The following is a 6,739-nucleotide window of genomic DNA, read 5'->3' on the forward strand; positions in this document are numbered from 1 at the left end:
TCTGATATGTTTTCATGAGAGCCTGTATGTCTGTTTGTGTTAGATTTTTCTGGTGGTGAGTGACAAGATTCATTTGTGGCATTGTCATCGATTTGCTCTTGGATAGTTTCTTGTGTTTTCAGGAGGGAACGGCAGTTCCTCCTGAGAATCTGCCCTTCCTCAGTTCTAAGAGTGTATGACCTTGGTCCTACTTCCTCAAGAATTGTAGCTTTGGGGATCAGTTTGAGGGTGATGGAAACTTCATACTTACTTTTCCTGTACGGTGAAGGTCATGGAATCGCTTCTGACACTGTATCCAGGTTCATCTGGTGACTCCCAACGAGTTGACATCTGCTGTCACCTGCATCCATGCAGCCATGGTCTCAGTGGGAGGCCTCTTCCTCCCTGACCTAGGGAAGAGGATCGCCCTGTGGGCCCTCACCCCATCCAATAATGCCTGCAGTGAAGCCTCTTCGAATTTGGAGGCAGCTTGGGGTCTGGCACTGGCCACAGCTGCTGTAGGCTCCTCTGCCATCCTGTATGGTTCGTTTGCCTGCCTGCAGTGGAAGCAATGCTTGCTGTGGGCCTTAAAAGCACCACGAATGATGACATCATACTGTCCGACGTTCTGACTGGAAATAATCAATTTGCAAGTGTTCCCACGCTGGAAATGAATTGGCCACTTGAGGGAAAATTGCATCAATCTGGCAGACCCATTTACATTCGTGTGGGAATCCCGACATTCGGGGAACCCGACAATTCCCCACACCTGCGGGAAAATCGGCCCCAATGACTCGGCTCTGCCTCACACGAATCCACCCCTCCTCCCCAAAATCAAAATGCCATACACACTCCCCGACCCCCACCACACGGACCCACCTGTCTCACACACACAGTCCCGTCCCCTCCATCACAAGCGCACCAAACGGTGAACCCTACACGGATCCGCCCAGGGAACATGGGAACTTCGTGCTCTGCATCTGCACTTTAACACATGGCTGTAATGGACTAACACAGCACAGGCCAAGGTTGAATCCTGAGCAGTTCCTGCACTGTTTGGGGCTCAGGTTCCTAGATTTTGGTCGCAGCAACTTCGGTTGGTCTCCGTGTTACAGCACAGTTTATTTTACCTCTTTTACCCACTGCAACACAGGCACATTTCAAATTCTAGCTTTTTCACGTGCCTGTGCTTGATGCTCCAAAATATGACCTGGCCTCCCTCCCAGCTTTTCCTTCCTTCCTCCATCACTCCCCTACTTTCACTTCACTGACACATTACTGCGGCCTTACCTACTCTGACTTTCACTTTCCGCTTCTCACACCTGTATGTTTGCTTTGCTCCGGCCGCTGACCCGTGGGTCACATTTCTCAGCTGCACCAACTTTCCTTTGTTCCTTGAACTCAATCGATCGAGCCCTCGATCTAACTCTTTCCAGCACCAAGTCAGAGATTTGCACACACATAGTGTGGAGACTACACTGCAGGACATGTCTTCACGGGGAGAATCACTGCGCACAAGTGGGCAGGTTCTAGAGCTGGTGACAGGACACCATAAGTACCAGTTCGCCAGAGGGAGATATCATATACTAGCTCTTCTGCAGAGGACTTTGAGGGCCTAGGCTACCGAAGATGGCTGATAGGCGCCTAGGTGAGATGTTATTATCACTGGGAAGCCTGTCAGCGGGCTTGCAGGCAATTGCTCCGAGCATGGTGGAGTCCAACTCTAACTTGTGTTGGGCTTCTAGCAGAGCATGGAGAACATTCTGTCCAACATTGGGCGAGTGTCAACTCCAATAACACAACACTGGCGCTCATCATGTTGGAGCTTCTGCTGACAACTCTGACAGTTTCCATGGCAACTCACCCTGCATGTCATCTTATAATGCTGGCAGATTTTCATTGGGGGTCGGGGGCGGGCAGCAATCACAGGACCTTCCAGAGCATCACATATCTCCTGCTGTTCTCGCACAGAGCTGAGGTACCATCCAAGGAGAGTGGTCTTGGTTCCAGGGAGAGACACCTATTGTCCTCTCTCAGACTATTCTTTTAACATTATTCCAATAATTCCTATACTGAATTCAGGATAAACCTCTTTACCCAGCGAGTGGCCACAATGTGGATCTCGCTGCTACAGGGAATTGTTTCGAATCAGCCACCCACAGCGTGCCATTGAAATCAGTAATAATGAGAATAGAACGATATGTATAACGGGAGGCCCATGAAGCTACCAGCCTAAATTAGCTTGTTTTTCGCATAAAATAGATGGGATCAAATAGTAACTTTTTCAAATGTATATGACTGATGGACAAAGCTTTTTTTCGCAGATCAAATGTCAAAATAATATTGGGTTGTTATTACTGCGACATCATTTATATTTGCTCGATTACATTAAATCCAGTAAAGTGAAAGCAACTTGTTTGTTGAAATGAGTCTCACTAACAGCAGTAATGATGTTACATAATTGATTCACGGGAGATGTCCCACAAGTGTATATCAGGATCGATTTTTACCCCATCACGGTGCATGTCCCCAAACCGTTGTATTCACAGCCTGAATCTAACAGAAGATGCATGAAACAGTTACGGGTCGCGTGTATGCTATTTATTACCCAATTCTTGCGGCTGTTGGTGTTCCAGGTAAGTCATTTTATTGCCACCTTGTTCATTATGTAAATAAGTCTCTTGCTGCGTATGTTACATACATAGAATTACATATAATGTACAGCACACAAAGAGTCATCTGGCTCAACTGGTCTAAGCCGGTGCTTGTGCTCCTGATGAGCCTCCTCCCACCTCTCATCATCTAACCCTTTCTGCATAACTTTCAAACCCTTTCTCCCTCATGTGTTTATCTAGCTGCCCTTAAATGCATCTATGCTATTCGCCTCAACCACTACTCATGGTAGCGAGTTCCACATTCTCACCACTCTCTGGGCAAAGAATGTTCTCCTGAATCCCCTAATTAATATATTAGTGACTATCTTGTACTTATGTCCCCAAGTTTTGGTCAACCCCACATGTGGAAACATATTCTGCACCTCTACGCTATCAAGCCCTTTCATAGAAAGACCTCTGTCAGGTCATCCCTCAGCCTTCTCCTTTCTAGAAAAAAAGGTTCCCAGCCTGTTCAATCTTTCCTGATAGTTCTACCCTTTCAGTTCCTGGTTCTCCCTTGGAAATATTTTCTGCACCTTCTCCAGTGCCTCTATATGCCCTTCACAGCATGCAGACCATAACTGCGCAAATTACTCTAAGTTATACTTTATCTCCTCTCCTGATGCATCTTACAATGTCAACCCTTCAGTGATTCACGTCACATCAACAATATCACGGAAAACTCTCCGCAAAAGTAATGGAAGAAGGTGATGTGAGAGCATTAAGCTCCAATCCTGTCGTCACAAATCGCAACTTCCAGGCGCATCTGCGGTTTCCGGGAACTAACTCCAGCTGGTTGCATCCAGACAGCATCAAAGAAGAAGTGTTTTTAAAATGTATGTTGTCATACTACAACATGTCCCTCTGGAAATATTCATAGTGGTATAGTGACAATTGTAAAATCGTAGAATGAAGCTATCGAGAACATCGCTTCCGAACCAGAAATTAATTTACTCCAAGTCCCCTCCCCTTTCCCCGATTCCATCCTCTTTTGGTAACGTTTATCCACTTCATTCTAAAAACAATTATGAATTCAGCGCCCAGCGTAGCCTCTGGTAGGTTATTTCATTTCCTATCACCACCAACCCGACCCCAAAAATATCCTAACATTTCCCGAGGTTCTTTGGTGAAGATTTACGCCAAGAAATTCATTTGGCTGCGCCAGCCGTTAATGCCTTAGGAGGAGCAGACCTCGAGCGCTAGGCGCTTAGCGCCCGGGCGCAGCACGATCTGTGCCTCGCCCCAACTTCAGTAGACATTTAGCACCGGCGCAAAGTCTTTGCGCGCGCTCAGCTGCGCGCGCAGATCATGACATCATTTCGTCGTGCAACGCCATTTGTGCGCCCGGAACCGGAACTTCACTCGCGCCACCCCATTGTGCACCTGGCGGCCCGAACGACTGTGAAGTGGAACGGTACACAGCCGAGGCGGGCCGCGGTGAGCACAAATTAAAGGGCACTCCTGCAGTAGAAAAGGCAGCCGTTTTGCAACACTTTGTGAGAGACAAAGATGGTGATGATGGAGATGGAGGAGGAGGAGGAGGAGGAGGAGGGAGTGGTGTGCCGGTACCACATAACAAACTGATGGAGAGAAGCCCTCCCCAACAACACAAATACAGCAGTCTCGGCCTTTCAAAAAAACAAATCCACCCTCCCCCTTTACAAGCTCATCGGAGCCAGACTGTCTGCCGTCAATCAGCAGCTCGCCGCACCTGCCCTGCGCCCACCTTCCGGTGTTAACGCCCGGGCCGCCGGCTTAGTGCCTAAAGAGAGCAGTGCATCGCCAGTTTTAGCACTCGAGCAAACTCTTAGGGCGAAGCTAATGAATATCGGCGAAGTGGCCTCGAATTTGCGCCGGTCGCAAACTTTAGCGGCCGCCCGACTTTACTGCCCCAAAAGTGGCTATAATGAATTTCTGGGCCTCAATCTTTCTTTTTCCTATATTAATACAGTTCGTCCGCCAGAGCAAATGTTTTTTCCTTCTCCCTTATTAGACTTATGGAAATCTCTCAGCTGTCGGAACACGTTTACCAGATCGCCTCCCTATTCAAATGCACCGAGCTCCAGGATCCCCTGCCTACCTTGACAACTAAAGCCCAGCATTCCCCGGTGTTGTGTTAGTTGGTTCCCTCGGTACCCTCTCCATAGTCTCTGCATCGTTTCTAAGGAAGACCTGCCACAATGGAGTAAATTACCAACTTGCCATCGGGAATAAAACTGACATTGCAGATCGGCCGACAGTTATAGAAACCGGCCGAATTCAGTCTGACGTATTTCTATTGCACGATGCGGAGGTTTATCTGAAAGCCGTGGCTGCACCGATTGCAAGTTCCCACCTCCATTTCAATTCATTTCAATTCATCCTTTCACCTCCCCTTATTGTATATTTTAGATATTAGTTCACGTTTACCACTCACGTGCTATGAATTTTTTCAAATACACAGTTTAATTATTATTTAGCTTTATTTTGAAACAAACCCAACCAGTCCGTTGGAAAACTCATGGGATCAGGTGCAACGCTGGTTTTACTCTCCATTGAAATGAATGGAGTTAATATTGGGTGCATTAAAACTGGCGTTTTCTCGATGCCGTGGGTTTCCCGCCCGACGCGTGAGGTTAAAATTATCCCCAGTCACCACAAAGCGGGCGTTTCGATTCCTTCCACAGAGGCAGTAATGAAACTGTGAAATTCAGACAAAATCCTGATGCTTTGCACTGGGAGTCTAGTCAATGATTTCCCTCTTTCTTGCGGTTAACATAATGGCAATTGTGATCCTGTGCCGGGGGAAGTGCAGTCTCTCCAAATGCATCACTCTCTATCTAGTGGCTATGGCTGTCGCGGATCTACTGGTCATTATCACCGGTGTGATATTGAACCGGATCATTGGCATTTACTATCCAGTTAGCACCTTGTCCGTTACTCTGGCGTGCCATCTCCAAACGGTCCTAGTTTATGCTTGCAGAAATGGCTCTGTCTGGTTAACAGTCGCTTTCGCCTTTGATCGATTCGTTGCTATATGTTGCCAGAAGCTGAAAAGGACATATTGCACCGAGAAAACGGCAGCTCCGATCGTAGGCACGGTGTTTCTTCTGAGCTGTTTGCAAAATATCCCATGGTACTTTGTACTTGAACATATGTATTTTATTAACAACGTCCCAATGTTCTGTGGCCTCAAATCCAACTTTTATTCTTTACCCACGTGGATAGCATATTCCTGGAGTAATCATATTTTAACACCGTGCCTTGCAATTTTCCTTATTTTACTGTTCAATGTACTGAAAGTAAGACATATATTATCCTCCAGTAGAGTCCGACGGGCATTGAGGGGCATCAACATTGCTGAACATAAAGTTGATCCTGAGTTGGAGAACCGGAAAAAATCCATCATTTTACTCTTCAGTATATCCAGAAGTTTCGTCATGTTATGGGCGACATACACCGTACATCACCTCTATTACCGAATCACAGGCACTTATGTCTATACGGGTTACAATGACCCAGTCTTTATTCTTCAGGAATCCAGACACATGCTTCTCGTATTGAGCTGCTGCACAAACAAGTGTATTTAAGTCGTGACTCGGAAAAAATTCAGGGAGGAGTTGAAGAATGCGGTGAAATATCCGCTGATACTAATAGTCAAATTGATGAAATGATCGAAAGAAATGGGATCTCCTGTGTACAGTATTCACATCTCAATCTCTTTCATCCATGAGCTTTCTGCAATGGGGCGGCCGGTGGGCGGGGTGGGGGGGGGGGCTTGTGGGTGGGGGACAGGTTCGTTCTCCTGTTGTTATATCACACTGGGAGTAGCTTTGTTCATTGGTGTTTCATATTATATTTGATGCATAACTTGCATCTTGAGGTATCCAACAATGCCGATTCCATTAAAGACAGCCTCACTACAACTGAGTGTAAACAATAAGGAAAATGGCACTGGTTGCTTCAGCTCTGCTGGTGGCTGAGAACTTTCTCACGAAGGCGTTACCCTATAGGTATATTGTAAGCTGGCAACCAAAACACATCCACCAAGAGAGGCAATCAGTCAAACATTGGCTGCAGCAGGTTTGTGGACCACCGATGGCGGGACACAGGGGATTTCTGACCTT

At 46.8% G+C, this 6,739-nt stretch overlaps 1 pseudogene; it reads left to right on the forward strand.

Moving 5' to 3' along the window:
• The first annotated feature begins 3,330 nt into the window (after positions 1 to 3,330).
• On the forward strand, positions 3,331 to 6,286 carry LOC147092635 (putative G protein-coupled receptor 139; annotated as a pseudogene).
• Positions 6,287 to 6,739: the final 453 nt, after the last annotated feature.

This window comes from Somniosus microcephalus, unplaced genomic scaffold (assembly GCF_052327205.1).
Source record: "Somniosus microcephalus isolate GS21.2 unplaced genomic scaffold, FLI_Smic_1.0 unresolved_chr2, whole genome shotgun sequence".
NCBI classification, from domain to species: Eukaryota; Metazoa; Chordata; class Chondrichthyes; order Squaliformes; family Somniosidae; genus Somniosus; species Somniosus microcephalus.